The sequence below is a fragment of the Lygodium microphyllum genome, chromosome 27 (genome assembly GCF_053477565.2).
Source record: "Lygodium microphyllum isolate KBCC chromosome 27, Lygodium_microphyllum_v1.1.10, whole genome shotgun sequence".
NCBI classification, from domain to species: domain Eukaryota; kingdom Viridiplantae; phylum Streptophyta; class Polypodiopsida; order Schizaeales; family Lygodiaceae; genus Lygodium; species Lygodium microphyllum.
The window spans coordinates 54,413,345-54,425,916 of record NC_141161.1 but is presented as its reverse complement, the minus strand read 5'-3'; the positions used below and the strand labels follow the sequence as shown (position 1 = coordinate 54,425,916).

The window sequence follows — 12,572 nt, the reverse complement described above, 5'->3', positions numbered from 1 at the left end:
AAGGGCAAGCTATATATCCTGCCATCCGAAAGCTCCGTCTCGCTGCAAAGGAGCATCGAATGGACTCTGCAAAAAAAGAAACAACTACACATCAGTCCACCATACAATAATGCATTCTAATTAAACATGGTGACTACGAATAAGAAAGATGAAAGACTTACAGGGCTGCCACGTCTATACAATCGATCGATCAATACAGTGAGATTGTGTCTCTTTGCATATCTAGTATCAAGGCTAATCGGATCGTGATTTGTAATGGAGTATTGCAAAGAAAACAAAATACTAACTGTTAGAAATATGATTGTCAGTTAAAGGATATTGCAAAAAAATAACCAAGCAAAACAAAAGAAAAACTTACAAAGTCCTTCATATATGTCCTGTCGCCGCCACTCCCAAGATGACAGACCACTCCGGTCTCTAGTCATACCCTCGCCGCCTCGCACTGCTGACTCCAATTTCCTGGAGAATCTATAGCCTCCTCCCTCAGTCAGCGCCAGTCGTCCGCGTCTAGCCACTTAGGCTTTACAGCCCCACTCTTGAGTGCCTTGTGTGTGTCCGATCGTCTATGTGACATATATGCACGCATGCACTGCATCATCTAGCTTGTAAAAAATCTATCTAATGTGGGTGGAACTGGAAACTCCTCATGTAAGGATGCTACTATGTAGTCCTTGCTCCCCTCTGGTATGTTTTTCCAATGATCTAAGACGTTGTGCCGAAAAACTTGTTGGCACAACTCTCTCATGCGAGCCATCTCTCATGTGAGCCATCACCCTCCTCCCCTCATCATTCATAATGATAACTCCTAACCTATCATCGACAAGATAGGCATATCCCTTTGGGGTATGCCTAAGATGGGTCCTCTCCCACCTGCAACCACACTCCTAAGCATAATCAGGAGACCCTTGTACATCTGGTGTACCAACCGGGGTAGTATCTATCGGTGTAGCCTCCATAGGCATGCCACCTGTAGACGGTTGAGCAAAAGCCGTAGTAATTGGAGTAGACGTCCCCACAAGTGTGACAAATCCTAGAGGTGACGCAACTCCAGCATAATAACGAGATGGAGACACTGCATCCGTGCCTCCACAGCAACCACCTGAGCTACACTCCTTGGAACTGCTACGAGAGTGAGGAGTAGCACCTGCATCCCGTGCCAACTATGGGCTCACTACCTCCGTATCTCTACAGCATCTCCCTAACCCTGAAGCACTCCCTTCCTCTGGCCCAAGTCTGGAGCGTTAACCTCGTCTGCTCAACGCTGAAGCATTTGATCGCGCCAAAGTAGATCTAACAGAGAGGCCTGACGATGTCCGAGACAGCTCCTGGTCCGCCATGTCTCTAAATCTCGCCATCTAATCTGGAGACATGCACGTGAAGATATCCTGCAACTCCTCATCGCTCATCTGGATGATCTAAGTATCCAAAAAGGTCACCTACACAAATAAAAAATGATGTTAGCATAATCAATTTAAATCATACAAAGCATGGTAATATAAATCCTAAAAAAGTGATCTCACTTAAAATGCATATCTTATGTACCCTTATAAACGATTAGTCAATGAATTGAGTAAGTGGATGCTCTAAGTATGAAGTATCATATGGTCCCATGTCAATCTCTTGACACAACTCCGCATACACTGGAAAGTTGATAGACATGTCACCATAAAAGGATGAGTACACCTCGTTCTCAAAGAATTATTAGACTCATGTATTTCAATCATTGTTACCCAATGTTGGCTCCTCTACATGCTCCAAGCTTTTGATGGCCTCCACCCCTTGCAATATTGACCCCTCTATTTGCATATTGTCCTCATCTATGCTCGAAACATCGCTTTGATCATATACTCTTGCACTTCGGGGAGCTGAACGTATAACATACCACCATCGAGTTTGTCGGGGTTTGGATAGAAGATTACATGTTCACAAACACGTACAAGAGAGATTAAACTATTGTGACATGTACCATGTTGTAATACAATTAACAAACAAATGATTTTATGCACCTGTTCACAATGGGCCATCAACACAAAGGTGTCGCACAAATCCATCCAATTTTTTTCAGAATCTATTTCGAGAAATCCAGATGGACCTCGTCGAACTATTGTTCCAACTCCTTTTAAGTACCACTTTGAACCACTGCACATCGAATAGTATCATGGTGAACCTATGGTGATTCACCGTAATAATACTTTGTAAGTTCCCAAAATACTCTATCTCATCTATAACCGTGTTTGGATCCATTGCTCGTCGTCGGCTCTCTTGCTCGAACCTTGCCATGATACCACAGTCTGTTGTGGAGCGCATTTTGTCAATAGGCTCCACGCCAAAATGCCATCCGTACGACCATGCTGCACTACATATTTTGTACTATACATTGAAACACTCAAATTAGTTGTCGCATATAGAATATACATACAACAAATCCTAAACATGTCATCACCTTTGGACTATATCCCCTCAAGAATTCTCACTCCTCAGTTGAAACCTCTGCCCCTTCATGAGACGTTGCGGTCAAAACTCCATGCAACCATCGCGTTGACATGAACCGCCACATCTCCTCCATGCCCTCGGGATATTGAATCGATTGATGGCACGTACTATGTGAAAATTCAAATTGCGCTTCCTTTCGATCTTGTCTAGCTTGCTAGTACTTGGTGAGCCACGTCTCCATAGAGGCATGGTGCAACATACAAAAGTGATTTACCTTCTTCTCCATTGTAGCATCCATTCCTTTTTCTACCCCATTTCCAACCACCACATATCTGATTAGTCTATCATCGTCCTTCAGCAACCATAGCATTTTGTTGTCTGGATCCACACTGGTAGCCATTGTGAAATATGCACTAGCGCCTCAGACACCAACCAACCTTTATCCATGCTATCTTCTAGCTGAGCTCGTTGTTGTACAAAGCCTTTCAGGGTTTTCATGAAGTTCTCCAAGAAGAATATCCATCGCGTATGGACAGGTCTAGCAATCTCCACTTCATCTACAAGATGCAAAAGAAGGTGGATTTGTATCGTGAGCATGCTGGTAGGCAGGTATTTCTCAAAGAGACATACTATATCCACTGCTCCCCGCCTCGCGAATTCAATAGAGGATGTCTTAATCTCCTTCTGTAAGATCATTTGCACTAAAGTCGACAACCTGTAAATGGCCCCATGTATTTATAGAGTAAGGCATCCTGTGATTGCGATCGATAGTACAAACTGCCACAAATGAGAAAGCATTATGAACAATGGCTACACTCCAAATAGAAAAATGCACACGCCAATTAATATACATTCGTAGTACAAACCTGACATATCTTATGCTAGTCATGGGATTTTAGCCCTAATAATTTATCGTCTTTAGAAAATGCAGACCTGAGAGAACGCATCATACCCGTCGGAGTGTAGATAGACTTGACTATTTGCTTCACAATGCGCTTTGCTTTAGTGGACACAACCCAAGGAGTGCGAGGTAGCTCCATGCGACCATTAACACTCGACTGTGGCTAAACTTTGGCTAAAGCGCCTCAATCTTGCCTATCTTCTTCAAATCCATTCATGCCCCTATAGTGTCTCTCTTTCCAGCTGCCCACATTCTTGAAAATATGCATGGGATCCAACAAGTGGTTGATCTGTAAGTGGGTCCAATATAGCAACTCGTTGAAAACTGAGAATTGTCGCATTCCATTTGGATGTGACTCCGCGTGGACCATTTTTAGCTTGTACCAGCTTGCGACATTCATATGTGTTGGAGGTCATCCAAGAAAACCTTCCTTAATTTCATGACCCTCTGGCAAGAAAGCAGTGTGTCCTTGATATACCATCTTCTTCATGGTTTGTGACCTTCGAGAGTCTAGGTGTGGCCCACACAATGGACATGCATGATAACTTGAGGTAACCAGGCCTCTTCCAACACCTCTATCTAGTGAATACAAACTTGAACGAGCTATGATAGATATTATCAATGAGAACGGAATCTTATTTACCTGAGCACTCTCCGAATCCCAGAAAGTCATGCATCGTTCACATGAGAATGGATCGAATATTGGCGGACTGTCGACCATCGTGCTTACTCATATCTTGCATGGTGAACCCCTCCTCCCACAAAATCCTAAGCTCATCGCGACTAATGGACGAAGATACACGTCCATATTTTTGACTTTGTAGTGGTCGGGGAAGAGTAAGCTAAGGATAAGATGTCATTTCTTCGTAGAAAGCCATGAAGGGATATTGTGGTTGACAAGGACTATAGTCCACACACTATAAGAAATTGAGCGCAGATTGAATGGGTTCGTGTCATCCATTACAAGACCGAGCCGAAGATTCCTTGGCTCTCGGGAAAAGCCTAGGAAGGTAGAGTCAATATGGCTCCATGCACGTGAATCCATTGATATTCGTTGAACTCTATCTCTGGACCTATTCTGTGCATGCCACGTTGTCAAGCTCGCCATGCCGGACGTACGAAACATGTGGTTTATGCGGGGGATAAGCGGACAGTGTCTAAGAACTTTTTGAGGGATGGTTTGTCCTTGCAAGTCCTATCAATACCTGTGAGCACCACACTTTGGACATGTCTCCATAGTCTCGTATTCTCCTCGAAATAGTATGCAATCATTGATACATGCATGGATTCTATTGTAGTCCATACCAAGATTTCCTAAAACATATCGTGCATCATCACGAGACTCAGGCATGGTATTTTCACGTGGTAATATATGATATTTCAGTAACCTGAAAAAAATCATAAAACACCTTGAAAAAGCACAAATATTTTTAATGATAGTGCCGAAAAGAAATCAACGAAGTGTACGTACAAGGTACTTAAACAATTCGATCGCTCCACCCGTATTTTGCTCGCACACTTAGGAGTGCAAGCAATGTCTTCAAGCAAGATACTTGGCACTCATCATATATTGATATGGATGCTTCCTCTCTAAGCGGATCAGAAGTCTCGACATCCATGGGAATCAATGCATTGATCATTGCCTCCATCTCAGGCTCCAAGATTGTAGGTAGGTCTGGAAGGCTCCCTGTCTTCTCTAGTATTGATGGTATAGATTGGGTAGTACCTTCCAAGTGGTGGATTGGCTCAGGCACTCCATCCATCACATGCCCACAAACTCTTCTAATTAGCCGCAAAGGGTGGACTCCTCCTTGGGACGAGACGTCACCTCCCTGGATAGAAAATTTTCCAGCCACACCCAATCTTCTTATATATGGTATTCAATTAGCTTGCGAGTACAATGCATGATTGATATTAACTTTTCTTACCGTTTGCAGAAAATCCATAATCAATGATCTTAGATTGAAACTTGTCGAAGCATTGTACGTGTTCTATAGACAATCGACATTTTTGTCTAATTGCCAACTTGCATTGAGAGCAAGGACATGGGACATGCTGATTAAGATATGCCTCGCGATGTTGAACAAGAAGACCTTCATCATTTTCCATTTTATCTACATTATGATGTCATGCTGCTGCATATCCGAGGTGTGGAATCCACCAAAAAGTTTGTGTGTGTGACATTTGTTACTTTGTGCATACTTAGTCGTTGTGTTTGCATTTTGTTCTGCGTGTGGCTTACATGTTTGTGTGTATATGAACCCTAGTTTTTCTGTAAGTGTGTTTTCATTTATCGTCTCAAAACCGTGTGTGTGCTGGGACTTCATTCCATTGTAAATAATGATATATGTGTGAATTTATCTATGCGTATGTGTGAATGAATGCTTGTATATCATGCGGAAAGGCAGCAAAGAAGGAAGGAAAGCAGTAATGTCTTTAGACTTTTCTATGGGACAGTTCAAATTCTTGAGAAAGCTCCTATTAGTGCATGGACATTGGACTTACCAAAGATTGACCTACATGGTGTTGTATAATTTCTATTGCAATGCTATGTTTGTCATGATGCATGTTGTTGTGGTTGGAATCATGGACAAGGACTGAGAAAGAAGACATTTCAGTTTTATGGTCAGCCAAGGAGCTGGTGGAATGGGAGGAATGGGTGGGGCATAAACTTTGAAGGTCAATCTGAACATCACCTTCAAGGAAGCAGTTAGTGGGTGCTCTAAGATAGTTTCATTTCTTGCATTGGCAATATGTGATGCCTGTAATGGCAAGGAAGTGCCTCTAGGTTCCAAACCACAAGTGTGTAAGGCCTGCAATGGATCTGGCATGAGTATTAGACAACAACCTGGGTTTTTGTTCCAAACCACATGCATGGCCTGTGGTGGTTTAGGTGAAATTATCAAGGAAAAATGTGAAAAGTGGAGTGGAAAAAGCACTATGAAAGTAAAAACGTCTGTGATAATTGATATCCCTGTAGGTCTTGATTCTCAGAATGTTGTGAAAGTGCCTGGTGGAGGTGGCTTTTTTGCTCAGTCTGGTCGTGTAGGTGATGTTCTAGTCAACATACATGTTCTACCTGATCCAGTATTCAGGAGAGAAGGCATAAATTTACATGTTGATGCACCAATCTGTTTTTCTACGGCCATACTTGGAGGCAAAGTACATGTACCGACTTTAACTGGTGACGTCATACTCAAAGTGCACCCACGAACATAACCTGGACATAAGGAGGTTTTAAGGGGCAAAGGTGTTAAAGTAGTGAACTCATATGGACAGGGGGAACAATATATACATCTTCTTGTTTCCATCCCAACGTTGTTGACTTAGCGGCAACACAGTTTGATTGAGGAGTATTCTAAGGAGGAGAATAAAGAGAGCGAAGAAAATGCAGCAGCTACAGGAGGGAGACTATAAGTGGATGGCTTTTATTTTTGTTGAATCATCTAACTATATATGTAACGGAGAAAAAGGAAAAAGCAACTGATAGAGAAAAAGCTAGGGAGGAAGGAAGCAGAAACTCGGTCGCGGTGGAAACGAAGGGAGAGGAAGACGAAGAGACAACAATTAAGGACCGAAGTGCACTAAAGTTGAAGAATGATGGAGGTGAAGGAACGATGGTAACCTGCACCATGTGACAAGGATATGGCTGTGATTATTTAAAAAAACCAAAAGATTGTGTCGTAGCTGGAAGGCCTATCTCTTCACTTTTAGCCAGAACTTGCAATGGGTTATGATCCTCTCCATTTTTGAAAGGATCCATCATGTGGTTTTTGGATTTAAAAGTGGCTCACGATGATTCTGAAGAAACATTTGCTGGCCAATGCAACTAACCTATAATCTGTGGCCTTGATAAGGAATGGAAGCAATTGCAGGAACGAGAGTGAGCTTAATTCGCCTTCAAGAGAGTATGTCAATGAAATTCAAAAGGCAGGCAAATCGAACCTGAAGATCCACCGAGGAATCACGAACACGGAAATGATGAACAACTTCCTGTGCGCAATTTTCCTTCTGACCCACTGCTGGACGTTTCTTCTTCCCTAGCAAGAGCCACCTAAACATGTAATGGAAGCAATGTCAAGTGGCTGGTGACACGCAACGGCTATCGCGTACGATCAAGAAGAAGGCCAGCTTGCAAACAATCTCTCACTAGCGGCTGGGGCTTACGAGTATAAGTCAAGGGCTCTCTATGCCAAGAGGAAGAAAATTCCCACAACAGAAGAACTACTAGCTCTTGAGGTTCAAGCACAAGGCTCTCTCAGAACTTGCTTGGATGTTCTTTATGCAAGCTCTGAGGGTGGAGAGTTCTGTTAGACTAGATGCCTCAAGAGAGGCTCACCAGACCCCAAGAAGTATCACCTTTGTCTACAGATTTGTCAAGTTGCAGCTGGAAGGGCTTGTGATAGGGCATTTCCTCTAACGCAATCACTCAAGTACAAGAAGTGTATATCTATGGTAGCAAAGAATTGTAGATAGTAGTAAATAAGGACAGAACACTCATGACTGGAGGGTACATTGAATGAAGTTTGATTGTGCTTGATTGAAGGTTCTTTGCTGGTCATTAACTGTTAGTAAACCTCCAATTTGAGGCTGGAAACACTGATTCCAACAGTATAAATATGGAGACAAAGCTTCTTTTTTTTTTATTCTTACACTGAGAAAGAGAGCATAAGGTTAAAGTTAAAACTCTTATACTCTAATTTGAGGCTGGAAACACTGATTCCAACAGTGTAAATATGGAGACAAAGCTTCTTCTTTTTTTTCTTTTTACACTGCGAAAGAGAGCATAAGGTTAAAGCTAAAACTCTTATACTCAGTAAGAGTCCTTGAAGGGCAACTTGTCTTGGTTTAACTCCTTCAACTGAGCAATCTGAATCTTTGGAGAAGACAAGAAGAAGAGCATTTGGATTTTTTAGGGAAGAAGATTCTTGGAGCTAGATTCATGGGACGATTGGTTATGCTTCATTGAACTTAAATAAAACAGAGTCTTGGCATCATTTTCTCGTCTTGCTTATTCGCTTGATTGATCTTATATCTTGAAATTCGTCAAGGTCCTCTGTGGTCACGACTTTGCTTTTGAAAACCCTTTGACATCTTTGGTGAACCCGACGTGAAAGCGTCGCATTTAAAAAAATTTCAAGATGGGAGACACTTCAGCATCAATTTCAGCCCCTTCTACGATTCCTACTTTGTCCTCTACTTCGACTCTATCATCGACTTCTGCTTCAAGTACTTCTACGGATGATTTAAAGCAGATTTTGCAAAATATGTCTATGTATATGCAACTTCAAAATCAGTAGACACAATTGTATATGAAGCACCAGCAGCAGTTCAACAACACTTGTCTCAGCAAAGGCAACTATATTCGGAGTAAGAGAATGCAATCAGCGCGAATAAGGTGATTGAAGCAGTTGAAAATGAAAAGAAGCTATTTGATGGCCGTAATGTATCGGCTTATTTGAAGATGTATGAGATTAAGATGGGATTTTTTGGACTACCGACAGGACTTATAAGTAAATACTTTCTTCACCTTGTCACACCCGCCTTGAGGGTAAAAGTGACTGATCTTTTCCTTCAAAATTTGCATTAGCAAGATTTTAAGAAGGCCCTGAAAGAGGAGTATTTTCTTGACTTTGGGATGGCTACATGGCGGTCATTCTGAGAGTGGGTCTACATGCCAAACAAAGGTCTAGCTGCTTCAGAATTGATATGAGAATTTGAAGAGAGAAAAAAAGTTAGCTTGATACCATTGAACAAAGAGCATTGGATATTGAGAAAGTTGAGTTTTTTTTGCAAGCTGAAGATCCTGCTCTTCAGGAAGAATTAGGAGAGCTTCTTGAGGATCGCACAAAGCCTATAGGTCTTAAAACAGATTGGCAAGATGCCCAAGATGCGGTCTTAACTTTGACCAAGAGGCGGATATGAAAGACCCACCTACAGAATGGATCTATGACACCGATGCCATCTTCTGCTCCTATGTCTGCTTCTACCCCTGTCATTTCTTCTCTTCCTCAGCCAGTTAATTGGCCTATGCCAGTGAATGTTGGTATAGGTCCACTTGTGGATGAGTTTGCAAAAGCATTTGCTGGACATGCCATCTATTTTTTAGGTGACCTGTATTCGGGATATGATCAGTTTTAGGTGGCCTTGGAAAGCAGGGACCTAACCACTATGAGAACTCCTATTGGGCTTGTCAGGATGTGTACCTTGCCTCAAGGTGCCACTAATTCTATTGTGCATATGATGAATGTCATGTATAAGGCCCTTCGTGAGTACATACCTCAGCTTACCACGCCTTTCTTAGATGATGTGCCCATTAAGGGGTGTGCAGAAGAAGAGAAGAATAAGAGTCTAAATGAGCAGGGATGCAGATACTTTGTGGTTGATCATATTGCAGCTTGTGAAAAGATTTTGGCCGGGTTAGAAGAAATGAACTTGACACTATCAGGGTAGAAATCTATTTTTGGAGTAAATGAGGTCGTCATTGTTGGATATATGTGTGGGTATTATGGCAAGAAACCTTCACCTGCGAAGGTGGATGCTATAGGAAAGATTAAGGAGTATTGTTCTACCACTTCAGAGGTACGGAGATTCATTGGAGCCTGTGTGTTTTACATTATTTGGATTTCCCATTTTGCACACATAGCAGATTGTTTATATCAGCTGCTTTGAAAGGGGCAAAAATTTTATTGGGATGAGAGCCACACTAGAGCCATGTGGAAATTGAAGAAGTTATTGTAGATTGCTCATACTTTCAGGAAAGCGGATTATAATTGCAGAAGGCCTATTGTATTGACAATTGACACTAGTCCAATTGGCATAGGTTTGGCTGTGGGTCAAGATGATGCAGATGGAAACATGTACGCTATTCGGTTTGGGGCAAAAGCCCTAAACGAGAGACAGAGGAGGTATCCACAAATCAAGAGGGAATTACTAGAAATTGTTACGGCTCTCAAATGTGATAAGGCCTATTTTGTTGGAGCCCCAGTTGTGGCAGAGACAGATTGCTTGCCATTGATAGGTATGATTATGAGTTTCTCTACTCCGGATATAGCTATGTTGAGATGGATCGCATACATCAAGTCATTAAATCCAGAATTTAAACACATAGCACGAAAGGATAATCTAGTGTGGCGGATATGCTGTCTAAAGCCAGAAATGATGATGAGGAGACACTACTTGCAGAAGAGGATGATGCAAAAATTTCAGCTGCTATGGTTGATCATGTTTGCCAAGTCTATGATATTGTGGCTTTTATAGAAGAACTCTATGTTGGAGATTGGTTGCAGATTGGCAAGTACCTTAGTACACTAAGCAAAAGAGATTAATGGATAGATGAAGAGTTCAAGAAGATTAGAAGAAAAGCCTATGGTTATTTTCTCAAGGACGGATTTCTTTGGAAGCACCTGAATAAAAGAGGTGGATTACCCTTGCGGGTTGTCTACAATAAAGAGACCCAGTTACAGGTGATGAGAGAGTTTCATGAGAGTCCTTGGGCTGGTCATAGAGGAGTGTGGGCTACTTATGAGAAAATCAAGGAAAAATATTGGTGGAAAGGCATGTGCAGAGATGTTTCTCGCTTTGTAGAGACTTGCAGAGATTGTTAGATGTATTCCGTAGTGCGTCATCAAGACGAGCTTCACCCGACCTATCCGCTATGCATTCATTATAAGTGGATAGTTGACTTGGTTATTATGCCGATGGGTCTATGGCAGATGAGATATATTGTATTGGCTAGAGAGGATCTTACCAATCATGTTGAGGGCAAACCTTTGAGAATGAAGACCACTAGTGCAGTGTGTAAGTTCTTATTGAAAGAAATTTTCTGCAGGTCTGGCTGTGTGGGTAAGATCACTGCAGATCATGGTGAATTAGATGTAGATGAAGCTAGGGAGTTTTTCTCTCAACTAGGAATCAAGTTGGCTCTAACCACAGCATACAATCCAGAGGGAAATGGAAAGAGTGAAAGAGGGGCATCCGTCGATAGTGAAAGCATTAGCCAAAGCATGCAAAGGATGGATTGGAGAATGGCCGAGACTTCTACCATTTTCTTTGTGGGCTAATCGTACGACTCACAGTGTTACCACAGGATATATGCTTGCAGAGTTGATGTCTGGTCAGAAACCGGTTATGCCGATTGAGACTTGTGCTTTGACTTGGTCAGTTTTACCTTGGCAAGAGGATTTGACAAGAGAGGAGCTCTTAGCTCTTCGGATCCGGCAGTTGGAGAGAAGACCATAGGATATTTTGCTAGCTATTGACATGTTGAAGGTTTCTAGACTTAGAAATAAGAACAGGTTTGACAGCAGGAATCACTTGCGGCCTAGAGCAATAGAAGAGGGAGACTGGGTATTAGTCTTTGATAGCAGTCTTGAAAATCGGTATACTGCACTTCGGAAGATGGTGAAAAGATGGTTTGGGCCATACATAGTCAGACATGTCTTTGACAATGCAACATATGAGCTGACAAAATTGGATGGGACAGTGCTTAGAGTGCCCATTGCAGGAAAAAGAATCAAGATTTTCAAGAAAAGAGATGATGAGGTTTATGCATTGGAAGAATTTGCAAGAGAAGAGCAATGAGAAGAAACTCCAGTAGAAGAGACAGATAATATGACAGATAACCTTGCTAATATACCGGAAATAGACAATGAAGAGATTGATATATACATGGATCTTGATGACAATGATCATGGGTAGTTGGCCCATCTGAAGGATGCGCAGGATCAGAGGGGGTGGATGTCGTGCTGCTACGTATTCGAGGTGTGGAATCCACCAAAAAGTTTGTGTGTGTGACATTTGTTACTTTGTGCATACTTAGTCATTGTGTTTGCATTTTGTTCTGCATGTGGCTTACATGTTTGTGTGTATATAAACCATAGTTTTTCCATAAGTGTGTTTTCATTTATCGTCTCAAAACCCTGTGTGTGCTGGGATTTCGTTCCATTGTAAATAATATTATCTGTGTGCATTTATCTATGCGTGTGTGTGAATGAACACTTGTATATCATGCAGAAAGGCGGCAAAGAAGGAAGGCAAGCAGTAATGCTTTCGGACTTTTCTATGGGACAATTTAGATTCTTGAGAAAGCTCCTATTAGTGCATGGACATTGGACTTACCAAAGATTGTACCTACATGGTGTTGTATAATTTCTATTGCAAGGTTGTGTTTGTCATGATGCATATTGTTGTGGTTGGAATCATGGACAAGGACTGAGAAAGAAGACATTTCAGTTTT

At 41.9% G+C, this 12,572-nt stretch overlaps 1 pseudogene; it reads left to right on the top strand.

The window, feature by feature from the left end:
- The first annotated feature begins 5,956 nt into the window (after positions 1 to 5,956).
- On the top strand, positions 5,957 to 6,751 carry LOC148012334 (chaperone protein dnaJ GFA2, mitochondrial pseudogene; annotated as a pseudogene).
- Positions 6,752 to 12,572: the final 5,821 nt, after the last annotated feature.